Raw genomic sequence first — 15114 nt, 5'->3', positions numbered from 1 at the left:
GAAAAACAAGACACCTCTGCACTCCAATTCTGCTAAACAGATGACATCTGTCCTAAATCCTGCCAAAGCCCGAGATCCCCAACTTGTGTTGACAAATCCTATACCTCTTCCCTCTATCTCACTGTTGCTAACCATGGGCTGAAATTGCCTTTGAAATTCTCTAGCTTGTCCTTGTAATCTCAGTGGAAGATCGGCAAAAACTTTGATGGCATCAACATTTACACGTATTGTCTGCTGATCTGCCAAAGTTACCATAGGTGATTGGGAGCATTCCCTCAAACTCCAGATGAACATATTTACCTCCAGAATTACAGCATACTACAGTCCAGAAGAGGCCCTTCGGTCCATCGCATCTGCACCGACTCATGAAAGGCCCTGACCAGCTCTCCTAACCCCACTTGCCAGCACTTGGCTCATAGCCTTAAATGTTATGATGTGTCATCCAGGTACTTTTTAAAGGATGTGAGGCATCCCGCCTCCACTAGCCTCCCAGACAGTGTATTCTAGACTGTCACCACCCTCTGGGTACAAATGTTTTTCCTCAAATACCCCCCCCTCCCAAACCTCACACCCCTCACTTCTAACTTGTGTCCCCTTGTAACTGATCCTTCAACAAAGAGGAACGGCTACTCCCTATCTACCCTGTCCATGCCTCTTGTAATCTTGAACACTTCAATTAGGTCACCTCTCAGTCTTCTGTGCTCCAATGAAAATAACCCAAGCCTATCTGACCTCTCTTCATAACTTAATTGTTCCATCCCAGGCAACATCCTGGTGAATCTCCTCTGTACCTTTTCCAGTGAATATAATGTGGCAACCAGAACTGCACACAGTATTCCAGCTGTGGGCTCACCAAGGTTCTATACAACTCCATCATGAACCCTCTGCTTTTGTAATCCATACCCCGATTGATAAAGACAAGTGTGCCGTATGCCTTTTTCGTCATCCTATTAACCTGCCTTTTCACCTTCAGAGACCTGTGGACAAATCACCAAGATCCCTTTATACTTCGGAACTTGCCAGCATCAGACCTTTCATAGTATGCTCCCGTGTCACATTACTCCTTCCAAAGTGCATCACCTCAAACTTTTCAGGGTTAAATTTCATCTGCCACTTATCTGCCCATGTGACCATCTCATCTATATCTTTCTGCAACCCAAGACACTCGACCCCACTGTTAACCACCTGGCCAATCTTTGTGTTATAGGCAAACTTACTCATCCTACCTCCCCCATAGTCATCTATGTCATTTATGTAAATGACGAGCAATAGAGGGCCCAGCACAGATCCCTGTGTTACGCCACTGGTCACTGGCCTTCTGATACTAAAGCAGCTGTCTGTCACCACTCTGTGTCCTACTGCTAAACCAATTATGAATCCACCTTGTCAGATCACCCTGAATCCCATGTGTATTAGCCTTCTAAGTCTCCTATGTGGGACTCTGTCAAAGGCTTTGCTGAAATCCATGTAAATTACATCAGCCACACTACTCTCATTCACACACTTGGCTACATGCTTAAAAAATTCAATTAAAGTTGTTAGGCATGACTCTCTCTGACAAAGCCATTCTGACTATCCTTGATCAAACCTTGCCTTTCCAAATGGAGATAAATTCTCTCTTTCAGAATCTTCTCCAATCCAAGACAATTTTCCCTGTCATTGTCAGTACCATTCTGGACAAGAGGTGAGAGATAAAATTGATGTCTTGGGGAAGGAAAAATGATAATCAAGCCCATTGATTTAAATTGTTACTGAAAAATATACATTATTGCAGAAATTGGACTTAAAAGTACCAATAAAAGTCCATAAACGCCAAGTAATAAAGTTTGTTCAGTATCCCTAACGTTCACAAACCTGGCTGTTATCTGTGAGGGTGTCCCAATCAGGGAAATCTTTTTGTGGTGGTGTATAGTTTTCTTTCTAGGAATGGTGTGAGGGGACACAGTGAGAACAACTCAGTCATAGTGTAACACTTATTAAAGACTATTTATTACAATAAGGAAAAGACATACATACACGGACAGGACTCTAATCATCTAAGATAGTTACATTCAAGAAACTACTAAACCCACCCATACGGTTGAAACAAAATGGGTAATCCCTGCTTAAAAGTACATTTTCAAGACCTGAACACTCAGGATTTCTCTCTTGCCAAACAACATCCAATTCAATAGATCTGTAAGTAAAGGTTACCAAGCTGTATATGATTGAGGAATTATTCTGTGGAACGTCTCTTAGTTCAGCGAAGATTTAGTTTTAACTGTCTCCACAAAGATTTCTGCACTCTTGCTCCTGGTCTGCTAACTTGAACCCACGTACAAGCTGCTAGATGAAAGACTTGTCCCTCAGGCTACTAAATGGAAACTACCTCTTGACTTCCACGAAAAGATTGAGAATTATAGAGATATTGAGGAATTGGTGAAAAGTTGTAAAGTGTGTCTCAGAATGAGACATGTATGATAAGGAAAGGTGTAAGAATTTTTTCTGTAGAACTAGATGGCTTTTTTGTATTTATTTGTTCATGGGGTGCAGGCATTGCTGCCTCGAATAACATTTATTGCCCACCCCGAAAACCCTATTATGCATGGTTAGCTGAGAACCCAACACAAATAGGCCCTATAAATAAGAAGTGTAGTGATCTACATCACTGTATAGGTAATTCCATAAAGTAAAACTAAGCATTTTATTCTGAATTGTTCAATTTTGTAATGAGTTTCTTACTTCTACCAGTAATTGCTTTGGCCTTTAGGCTCAAAGTAGTAGTTTAAACCAAAATCACAATGATTGCAGTTAATTGATTTCTGCTAAATGCCACATTGGGATTGATGGCTTTAAAACCAAAATGACTTTATTACTCTTTACAGCAACTCACTGGTTCCTTATTGATGCCTACTAATAAAAATCATACTGCTTTTAATTCTAGATAATTGATTATTGGTGATTTATAGATATGTGCTTTGTTTCTTCCAGTTGCTTTCTTTTATTCTGCAGAAGATGGGTTCTTTAACATGACATTTTCGGGTTGATACTCTCAAGCATTGAGCACTTGCCAATCCTAAGTGTCAACCAGCACCCTTTTCTCCTCTAGTATTAATTGTTGTGATTGTTTGAAATTTGGCATTCTTGCATTTGTCCTGATGAATGCAAGATAAAATGTTTTGGCAACATGTCACTCCTTTCACGCAGGTGGGTTGTAGGATCTTGGAAAAGGGTCACCAGATAAATGCTTGCTGCCTGATCCTGTTCAAAAAAACACTGGGATGTCCTGTGATACTGTTTTTAAAAAAAAGGAATGTTTTGTAATCCTGCTTTTGTTCTGTGATCCTGTTTGAAAAAATGTGGGATTTTCTGTGGTCCTGTTTTTAAAAAAACATGGAATTTTCTGTGATTCTGTTCTTAAAAAAAATGCTGCACGTTCTGTTTATAGCCTTCATTTTATAGAAGGCAGTATGACAATGAGAACTCAGAGAATGAGGATTTTAGATGTGGAGGAGAAGCTTGGTATTGCCTGATACAATTCAACTTATGTGCAGGTTATGGAAGTAAGATGTAACAATTTGGAAAGAGGTGTATTTTTAAGAATACAGCAAATCCATTTTGATTGCGACTGTAGCACCGGTACTGCAGTTTGCCTGGTCAATGTACTCTGCTCGAGTCTCAAATTTCCCAATTTGAACAGGATCAATTAATAAGGCAGCGAGTATTTACCCAGTGACCCTCTTCCAAGATCCCACAGCTCATCTGCATGACCCCCAATTTAAAAAAACCTGGTCTAGAGTATTACTGAAAGGAGTGACATGTTGCCAAAACATTGTATCTTGCATTAATCAGGACAAATGCAAGAATTGCAAATCACAACAATTAATACTAGAGGAGAAAAGGGGTGCTGGTTGACACTCAGGATTCAGAGTTTGACAAATATGGTCATTATCTCACAACCCAACTCATTATTTTCACCATATGCAGAAAAATATTTTGCTGATGAGTTAATTTCAAAATGATATGACATCTGAAAAGCAGGAAAACCATCAAGACATTTTATTTTTTTTTAAAAATACAGCTGTATGTGAGAAAGGATAATTGACACATTAACCACAGAGCCCAGTAGATGCAGCAAAATGTAGCTATTGATGTGGCATATCCCACCTATCAGGGAGGTTTATTAATGGAATGGTAACAGATAGAGATAATTGGTGACTGCCCTATTAGGTTTGCACCTAAAAGCAGCATGTTGATTTGGTGAGCTCTGCATTCTAAAAGTGCATCTTAAATGAGAAATTTGACACAGTTAAATGGCAGTCAGTTTTCTGTGGATGGCTGATGCACAGTAAATGAGTGTATTGTCTGATCTCGGGCATTTATTTTGACTGTGTATGTTCAGGAGAGGAGTTTGTAAAATGCTGACACTAACTTAATTTGTTCTGGAATATGGCCTGAATAAACTGGAAAATGGATCAGAAACTGACCCTTGATGTTTAATGTACTCTGTAATGGGGATTACAGGGGACTTTCACAATAACTTCATTGCAGTGTTAATGTAAGTCTACTTGTGACTAATAAATAAATAAATCTTTAATGTTAGTACAAAGTGGAAAGATCATATTTCATTACACGTTCCACGTGATGTGGGTCATGAGGGATAGCCATTTGATAAATTGGATCACTGGGGAAAAAAAAGTTTGAAAAACACTGCTCTAGACTTGACTATTCCAACACGCTCCTGGAAATGAATTTTCACCAGCCATGTTTGCATGTGTGTGTACACTGGTTATTCTCTGCTTATGATTTGGATTGATATTGGGCCAGGATTTTCCAGTCCCATCGTGTCCTGTCACACGGGATACAGAGGACCAGGCAAAACGTCCATCGACTTTCAAAGTGACTGGAAGATCATGGCAATGGGTGGAGCTGTAAAATTGGCTCTTTGGTGTAATCATCAAACTGTTATTTCTGTATACAGGGCCTGTTAGACTTGTACACTTCGTCATATTTTTGTTGAAATTGTACAGTTATACAAAGACACTATTTCAGGCCACATCAAACCTAATCAAGCCCAACAAACCCTAATCAATATCATATATAAATTCGGAATAAATCTGTATACAAATAACTCCAAATTAAGCCACAGTAAAACAAAAGATAATCTCCAAACAAAGTGATTTTATGGTCATTAAAGAGAAGTATGTTGGCTCATTGGAATATTCTCTCATTTGCCAAACCTGCTTAGGTAGGTTCAAAATTACCATTCAAAATAAAAATCTCCTCCAACGTAGAAAGGATTGAATTAGTTCCGACAGAGGATAACTCGAAGGAAATGTTTGCCTGTTTTAAAGAAATAAAAATGGAATATACTGGAATTGCACAGTATCAGAAACTCTGAGGCAGGTTTGGCAATCTAAGAATCAACTTTTATCGAAGATATTGACAGATCTGTTGTATTTTTAGAGCATTTTCAGCTTTCCAGGTTCTAGAATTTGCATTTTTAAAATTTCTGTCAAATTATTGAATTGGAGTAACTACCCGTTGGCAACTACTAATCAGAATAAGAAGGCCCCAGAGGTCAGACAGGAGTATTTTATTAACCTTCTTAAAATTATTTTGAATTAGACAGCTCACCATATAAAACTGGAAACAGAGAGTTTGGTAATAGAATCCAGTGCAGCTTGCTGCCAATGTAAAGACAAGTCCATAGTTGCGATGTCATGAAAACGCAAAATTATTTAATAAAATATGCAGATTATACAGCAGCATGTTCAAGTAACCAGTTCCATAAAGCAAGAGCCATAATATGCTAAGAAAGTCCTGCACTGGCTTTAACAGGTATAAGTTTACAACTTTAAAAATTTTGTGAGCTACTTCATCAAACTGTCTCCTGTTGACAAAAATGTTAAAGTCTCAAATGAACATAATTGGAATTTAAACTCAAATTCCAATTCCAATTTCTTTAGATAAGAATAATTCATAAACAACAACAGAGGAAGCTGAAAAAACTCAGCTGGTGTGCCAACATATCTCTGGAGCGAAACACAGTTAACGTTTCGAGTCATGGACTCTTTGATGAAGGGCCCATGATTCATAATGTTAACTGTGTTTCACTCCTGATAGACACTAGCAGACCTGTTGCGTTTTTCCAGCCTCCTATATTCTTGTTTCAAATTCCAGCATCCACAGTATTTTGCTTATTTAAGAATAATTCATATATCTGCTGAACGTTTGCAAATATTACAGGGATTATACTTGGGAGAATCATCTGTGGGAGTGCTCCAATGTTGTAATAAGGAAGTAGAGGTGTAATTGAGCCTCTGCAGAGATCTCATCTATCCTTTGATGACCATGACCTTAGCAATGAAGAATATTGCTTATGCAATTCTGTACAATACAACTGTCTAACTAGGAGTCATCTGTTTTTCTTTATTTCTAGAAAGAGAGTTCCCTTTGGGCTGGTTTTTCCTGTTTTGCAAAGAAAGAAATTTGAAAGAAGCATAGAAAAACTACAGTACTAACAGGCCCTTCAGCCCACAAGTTGCGCCGAACATGTCCCTACCTACTAGGCTTACCTATAACCCTCTATCTTACTAAGTTCTATGTACTTAACCAAAAGTCTCTTAAAAGACCCTATTAAATCCACCTCCACCGCCACTGCTGGCAGCTGATTCCCATGCACCCACCACCCTCTCAGTGAAAAACTTACCCTGACGTCTCCTCTGTATCTACTCCCCAGCACCCTAAACCTGTGTCCTCTTGTGGCAACAATTTCAGCCCTGGGAAAAAGCCTCTGAAAATCTACTTGATCAATACCTCTCATCATCATATTCACCTCTATCAGGTCACCCCTCATCCTTCGTCTCTCCAAGGAGAAAAGACTGAGCTCTCTCAACCTACCCTCCTAAGGCATGCCACCCAATTCAGGCAACATCCTTGTAAATCTCCTCTGCACCCTTTCTATGGCTTCCATATCCTTCTTGTTTTGAGGCGACCAGAACTGAGCACAGTACTCTAAGTGGGGTCTGATCAGGGTCTTATACAGCTGCAGCATTATCCCCCAGCTCTGACTCAATTCCTCTATCGATGAATGCCAGTACACCATACACCTTCTTAACCACAGTCTCTACCTGCGAAGTTACTTTGAGCGTCCTATGAACCCGGACCCCAAGATCCTTCTGATCTTCCTCACTGCCAAGAGTCTTACCCTTAATATTATATTCTGTCATCCTATTTGAGCTGCCAATATGAATCACCACATACTTATTGTGTTGAGCTCCATCTGCCACTTCTCTGCACAGTCTTGCATCCTGTCAATGTCTCGTTGCAACTTCTGACATCCCTCCACAACACCTCCAACCTTTGTGTCATCAGCAAACTTACCAACCCATCCCTCCACTTCCTCATCCAGGTCATTTATAAAAATCACAAAGAGCAAGGGTCCCAGAACAGATCCCTGTGGCACTCCACTGGTGACTGACCTCCATGCAGAAAAAGACCCATCTACAACCACTCTTTGCCTTCTGTGGGCAAGCCAGTTCTGAATCCACCAAGCAATGTCCCCTTGGCTCCCATGCCCCCTCATTTTCTCAATAAGCCTTGCATGGGGCACATTATCAAATGCCTTGCTGAAGTCCATATAAACTACATCTACTGTTCTTCCTTTGTCAATGTGTTTAGACACATTCTCAAAAAATTCAGACTCATAAGGCATGATCTGCCTTTGACAAAGCCGTGCTGCTTATTCTTGATCATACTATACCTCTCCAGATGTTCATAAATCCTGCCTCTCAGGATCTTCTCCATCAACTTACCAACCACGGAGGTTAGACTCGCTGGTCTATAATTTCCTGGACCATCTCTTCTCCCTTTCTTGAATAAAGGAACCACATCCGCAATTCTTCAATCCTCCGGAACGTCTCCTGTCTCCACTGAAGACGCAAAGATCATCGACAGAGGGTCAGCAATCTCTTCCCTCGCCCCCCCATAGTAATCTGGTGTACATCCCATCCAGTCCCGGTGACTTATCTAACTTGATGCTTTTCAAAAGCTCCAACACATCCTTTTTCTTAATGTCTACATGTTCAAGCTTTTCAGTCCACTGCAAGTCTGCACTACAACACCAAGATCACTTTCCACTGTGATTACTGAAGTTTGAGTACCTCTGCTATTTCTACCGGATATTGGTCCTCCTCGGATTCAAGTGCAACCTGTCCTTTTTGTACCACTCACACCTGCCCCTAAAGAGATCCTAATGATCCAGGAACCTGAATCACTGTCCCCTGCTCCAACCCCTCAGCCACGCATTTATCCTCCACCTCATTGCATTCCTATTTTTGCTGTCTCATGGCACAGGCAGCAATCCCGAGATTACTACCTTTGCATTCCTTCTTCTCAACTTGCTATCTAACTCCCTACATTCTCTTTTCATGACCCCTTCCCTTTTCCTACATGTGTCAGTGGTACTGGTATGTACCACAACCTCTGGCTCCTCTCCCTCCCACTTCAGGACATCTTGGATGCAATCAGAAACATCCCGGATCCCGGCAGTAGGGAGGCAAACTACCATCTGAGTTTCTTGACTGCCTCCACAAAATCAAGTTATGACTATTTTGAAAAATTTCCGAAGAAAGGTCTAGTTCAATTGTGAAACATTACACCACACTTTACAACTGCTGTTGCCATCTTGAAGCATTTCAATAGGATTTGAAAGAAGAATATATTGGACCTGAACTTCTGAGGTTCCCAGTGTCAAAATGGCGGGGGGACCCCAAAGATGTCGAAGTGATGGCGGGACCCCTTCAGAGGTTCCCAGGTAAAGTTTGCATGGCAATTGCCCAGAAGTGCAAACTTCCCATGGTTAATTGCCCTACACTGGAAACCATCCTGAAATGCCATTTAAATTACAAACTTTGGATGATTCCAACTGGGTTACACCAATAGTTACCCAGAAAGAGTTAGAAGAATTAAGACTCCTCTTAACTTGAGTAATTATTGTATCAGCCCAGACCAATCCACATTGGGACTCCCCTCAACCTCCAAATAACCCCCTCCCCACTATGAGATTCCCTTCACCCATGTGGGACTCCTTTCTCCTACCTCTTCCACTCTCATCATCAGATTGCCACTGCACTTCTATTTTCCTACCTCGCACTCGAATTTGTGTTATTAGCCTGGACTTCCAACCATGGCCTGTTGAGAAATCTGAACTTTAATTGCTCCTGGATACTCAGTACAGGAAGAAATGAAGTCATTTCCCCCCGCCCCCTTTTTATGGGATTAGTTGTAGTCGGGGGTGATCAAGAGGGTTGTTGGATCAGAGATCAGATTGTTAGATGTAGAGTGTTCAGGTGTTCGTGAGAGTCGGTGAAGGATCAGGTATCTGGTTGGAGAATTAGGGAATAAGCAGTTGGTTTAACACGGTTAGGGCGTTAGTCAGGCTGTCAGTGAAGAGTAGGCAGGTATAGTACGGTGGTCAGTGGCGCGGGTCAAATGGTTGAGGGGCTAGTTGGTGTGGGAGGGATATTTGGTGGTGAGAGCTAATCAAGGGTGGGGCTAGTCAGGGGGTACTCAGGAGTTGGTGTAATTGATTGGTAGTTGGAAGGGTAGCCAGTGAGGCTGTGGGTGGTGGTGGGTGGTCACTAATAAAGTTATCTCAGAATTAGAACTGGTTTAAACGTTTCTAACTTTTCCTGGATAAGCATTCTGCGAAGGGACTCAAAGCCACCAGGAACCTCTGGCTTTAAATCGGAGTTTCAGACGATTGTAGACATAGGGCCATCCAACAGAAGGTGAAACTTTTCAGGCAATCTCTGTGTAGTCCTTGCAAGGAGACTTCCAAGGGGTCTCCCGGTGCATCCTCTGGGGTATCTCTGGGATACGATACTTCAGGAAGTGGAAAGTCTGGGACATTGTAATGAGAAAAAGCCAAAATAACATTGTGAAGAATTAATTTGGCATCTCAATTAGACAATTCAACACTTATGAGTCATAGTCTTTCACAGAGGGAAAAGCATTATGAATTGGAATAAATTGGCCAGCAAGTTCAAATTAATCTGATGGGGAGAATAGTCCAAACTTGTAAAAAGAAAGCATTTTTTTCTTTTTGGGCAGGTTTGAGATTGATTAGAGAACAAATAGCATTGTAAGATACCGACAGACTTAAATGATAATTGCAAAGAGATGTGTGAAACAAATAATTAGCATCAACTTTGAACTGAGAAGCTGTTTTGGTTCTTTAAGCAGCAGATAAAAATAGAACAGAAATTGGTTGGTTGCTTGTGTCTTTCAAGAAACTAAATTGTAAGAACTTAAATTGGAAAAAAACACAAGCATTAATTTACAGCATTGTTCAGCATAATTCTGAAGCATTTAAGGAAATAGCAGAGATCATAAGTGAATCTCTGGTAAATATTTTCAGTTTACTGATGGGAAATGCTAGTTGATTGAAGGAAGGTTATTAAGGTGTTATTATTTAAATGTAATTGAAGTTATAAGCTGAGAAATATACACTTGTGCACTTAAACTCTGTGGTGATGGTACTGTTGATGGTCATTTAGAAAATTCAGTCCTGATTGGCACAATACAGGCTTAGAAAACAGAGGCTGGAATTCTCCCAAGCTCCTGCAAGCAGGTTCAATGATGAGTGGGTGGATGGATAGAATTTGATGAGAGGCCCAAAAACTGGTTTTACGCCAGCATGAATTTACAGCAGGATTTTCCACTTGAGCCCACCATGGCAGATTGAGAAACCCAATGGAGACTAGCGTGAAACTCACTTACATCCTGCTAATGGGATATAGATGAAGGCTGGACCACCCCTGCCCAATTCTTCATGATGCCAGAGGGAAAACACACCAGTGCAAAATATATTTGGAACGGCGTGAAGTTTAGATGTCGGGACTCGCATGAACAATGCCTGGGGCTGCCTCTGGCATTGAGTATGAAGGCCGAGGGCAACTCTGGATCCCACAACACCATGCAGTGGGTGGAGGGAGCATCTATTGGAATTCATTTAGGACATTATGAGCGCAATGGACAATGGTGGATATGGTGTCTCTGGATTTCCAGAAGGCATTCAAAGGCTGCTGCACAAGGTAAGGATGCAAGGCATTACAGCTAATGTATCAGCATAGAAAAAGGATTGGTTGACTAACAAAGCAAAGAGTGGAGATAAATGGGTGTTTTTCTGGTTGGCGATCAGTGGCTAGTGATGTGGCTCAAGGATCAGTGTTGGGACCGCAATTATTTACAAGTTACGTAGATGATTTGGAATTGGGAAACAAGTGTGTGTGAAAGTTTGCAGAAAGCACTAAGATGAGTGCTGGAGCAAAGTGTGTAGAGGACACTGAAAATCTGCAAAGGGATATAGATGGTTTAAGTGAGTGGGCAAGGGTCTGGCAGATAAAGTACAACATTGGTAAATGTGAGGTCGTCCATTTTGGCAGGAATAACAGCAAAATGGACTATTATTTAAATGGTTAAAAAATTGTAGCATGCTGCTGTGTAGAGGGACCTGGGTGTTCTGGTGCCTGAATCACACACAGTTGGTTTGCAGCTGCAGCAGGTAATTAAGAAGGCAAATGGAATTTTGCCCTTCATTGCTTGAGGGATGGAGTTTAAAAACAGAGGTTATGTTGCAGCCACCGCAATGGGAAATACTCCACATTCTTGTCCTGCCATAGGAGAATTTCTTCCATCGGCTTTGTTTGACAAAACTGATCTGGTTTGCCTGTGAATCCATGCGATTTACTGGATGATGTCTATTTGGATTTCTGAAAATCCATTGTTACGTTTCCTTATGATTGGCTGTACTAGTATTGAATGACGTGATATGAAAATGAATTGGCAAAATGATTGATTGCAAATTAACAAAAGGATCTTAAGCCAAAGATGGTTTTCATGTGCCATTTTTCCATTGGGGATCAGTCAGTTATTGGGGTGCAAAGGACTTCCCTTCTGATCGTTATGTTTATTAGTTAAATGGAGCAAAGAATAGGAAATATTGTTTATAATCTCATAGATTATATTAATCCTGTGCAGTGGATTAGATCTTGCAAGAAGGAACCGATTATAACTGAATTTGCAGGAAGAAGCTCTCAAGATTAGTTATCTTTCCATATCATTATGTCTGACAGAAGTGAATAAAATTTGGGTTGAAGATGACAAAAGTAGAGAGACTTGGCAATGATCATTGTCAGTTCCTAAAGATTTAACTGCAGTTGGAAAAAATAAAGAGTTCTGGGTTTTATTGGCTTTTCTATTAACTACAATTATGGATGCAATAATAGGGTCATATAAAGCTTTTGTAAGACTCAACTGGAATTTTGTGTACTGGTTTGGTCTTTTTTTCCAGTTTTACACAGCAAGAGAAATGATCTGGAATATACTATCTGAGAGTCTGGTGGAGGCAGATTAAGTTATGGCTTTCATAAGAGAGTTGGATCATAGAGAGAAAAATTGCAGAACTACTGAATAGAGGCAGAAGAGTGACAGTAGGTGCATTGCTCTTGCAGAGAGCCAGCACAGACACGATGGGGTCAAATAGCCGACACATGGTTGTAGTTATTTTATGATTGTATGCTTCTCTTCACCTCCCCCCCCCCACCAACTCTCTCTCTGCCCCCTCCCTCCTTCCCACCATGTGCACCCGCACACATGAAAAAGAACATTGTGGGTTTCGAGAAGGCCTATGAATATCAATGTTTATTGAGCTATGAAGATAGATTTCATCCTTTGAATTTGATTCACAGGATGGGATTGACTTAGGTGTTTAAAATTGTTCAGGACTTCAATAATGTACAAAGAAATGTACTGTTTGAGGTGCAGTGATTACATAGAACTTGGGGTGGCATCTATTTAAAATGAGAAAGCAAGGGATGGAGGGTAGATGTTTAGACGTTTGATTTTTCTCAGGCCTGGTCAAGCTGTAAATTCTGGAGGTGGTTGTGAGGACTGATTTCTTGCAGTCCTTCAACATGATATTAGACATGTCTTGGCAGAAATAAGGTAAAAAGATATTCCTAATAATCAATGTAAGCATAAGAAGAAAACATCAGCAAGACACAGTACTATTATTGTTATAGAACATCGTGTTATCCTGTTGATTTGTGAGAAATACCACAGGACGTTCATGATTAGGGTATAATTCTCAGCTTGTCAGTTTTCAAAATTAGCGATTGGTGAAGTTTAATGTTAAGTTTTAATTTCCTTAATTGTTGAGACGATCAGTAACTGATTGACCATGGAATAAATTTGCCTTTCTTAATCGGGGATGAGTAGGGTAATTACATGGGGATGTGGGATGGGGCCAGTGTGGCTTTGGAATCGGTGCAGGCTCAATGGTCCAAATGACCTCCTTCAGCACTGTGGGGATTCTATGGTTCTAGAATGTAAACTTGCCAGGTCAAAATACAGTGATGCAAGAGCGCTCTTTGTTACTATCTCTGCTTGTCACACGGGAGACCGGTGTTAAAAATGATCAATGCTGCCTTTAAAATAATAGTAATTTTGCACTTTTTACGTTTTATGTAACATAATTAAAGTTGTGACTACTAAGTTGAAAACAATAATAATAGAAATGATTAAGAAGAGTCTGCTGTACATTAATCAATTTTAATTCAGAGCAATGAGATTTTTTTTCCTGAATAAAAAACTCTTAATTCTAAGGAACAAAATTTCTATAAAATATTGTACAACTGTTCTTGAAATGTGGTTCTCCATATTTTCAGTCACTTTGAATTCATTTAATTGGACTGAAACAGCTCAATATCAATGCATTTTTTTAAAATCAAAGTAAAGCCAAATGCAGTAAATTAGTAACGTGTGAATAAAGCAGTAACCTTGTGTAGATCTGAGAAATTTAAAGCCTGATAAATGAACACCAATTTGGATTTTTGTACATTACGAATGACAACCGACACATTACTTAAACACTTTGCAAGAGTCCAGAACTGGAAAAGATTACAGGTTCTTGTTTGAGAAGTGACTGTTTGTACAGTGCTTTTTATGTTTTTGTTTTCCCTTTTCAAATAGGGAACAAAGTATGTCATCCTCAAACCTGCTTGGGATGGTGCGTTTGGAGTCAAGGAAAATTCATTGTCAGCTTTTGTAGATGATTCAAAAAGATCTTTTGACATCAACTTCCCTGACAAAGATGCAGCAAACATACTGGAGTGGTGCTTTTTGGACCCATCAACTCGACTGGTAACAGAGGGAGCACTGCTTGAAGATGAAAAGATGACAGAAATAGCTGCATACTAGCCAGTGTGATCACACAAGCAGATGAGGTATGTGATGGACAATATCATATGTAAAATTCACTGTTATCTGGTTATTTGTATGCAAGTCACTAGTCAATGTACTGCACTGTTGTTACTTCTCACATTTCAGTTTGATGTGTCTTTTTATTTAACAATGGCACACTTACAAAACATATGCCTTTTTATGTTACCTTTTTGAATTGTATCTTGTGATTAAGATAATTAAAAACATATGCAAATTTTTCTATACTTGACCCAAATATTCTTGTGGATTCTTCCAGTAAATGACCCAGTTCCCAATTTCGGTGTTTCCTCCTTTGCCTTCTAAGGAGCTTGCCACTTGCAAGGCTAATTCACTGCACTTAATTTCAAAAATTGGATTTGCCTCTTTGGGGGAGAGTCTGGGTGAATAGTTGGATATAAGTACTGGCTGGACAAATCCCACTTGGAACGGCAAGCAGGCAGCTAAATGGTGCTTTAAGGAACTACTGATCCTATGCTAAAGAGCTGTCCTGCTGTGCCCATAAGCTATTGAGATCAGGACCCCACACACCCTAAACATTCTCTATTCCATCGGGGGGGAAAAGGTACAAAGGTCTGAGTTCACGTACCAACTGACTCATGAACAGCTTCTTCCCTGCTGCCATGAGGCTTTTGAATGGATCAACATTGCACTAAGTTGATCTTTCTCTACACCCTTGCTATGATTGTAACACTAATTCCACATTGTTCTCTTTTCCTTCTCTGTGAACGGTATGTTTTGTCTGTATAGCATGCAAGAAGCAATACTTTTCATTGTATTACTAATACATGTGACAATAATAAATCAAAAGATCAGTGCAGGAGATCACAATGTCAGCATAACTTTTCA

The 15114-nt window shown here is 40.1% G+C and overlaps 1 long non-coding RNA gene across 1 annotated transcript in view; it reads left to right on the top strand.

Moving 5' to 3' along the window:
* Positions 1-15114, top strand: part of LOC145342556 (uncharacterized) — a 132341-nt gene that overhangs the window by 72954 nt on the left and 44273 nt on the right. Inside the window, exon 4 of the long non-coding RNA XR_013886563.1 lies at positions 14017-14270. This is a non-coding gene — a long non-coding RNA (uncharacterized LOC145342556). The remainder of the gene's footprint in view (positions 1-14016; positions 14271-15114) is intronic.

The sequence above is a fragment of the Carcharhinus amblyrhynchos genome, chromosome 4 (genome assembly GCF_965287045.1).
Source record: "Carcharhinus amblyrhynchos chromosome 4, sCarAmb.v2.hapA, whole genome shotgun sequence".
NCBI classification, from domain to species: domain Eukaryota; kingdom Metazoa; phylum Chordata; class Chondrichthyes; order Carcharhiniformes; family Carcharhinidae; genus Carcharhinus; species Carcharhinus amblyrhynchos.
Note: the sequence above shows the minus strand (reverse complement) of the source record. Positions and strands in the feature narration are given on the sequence as shown.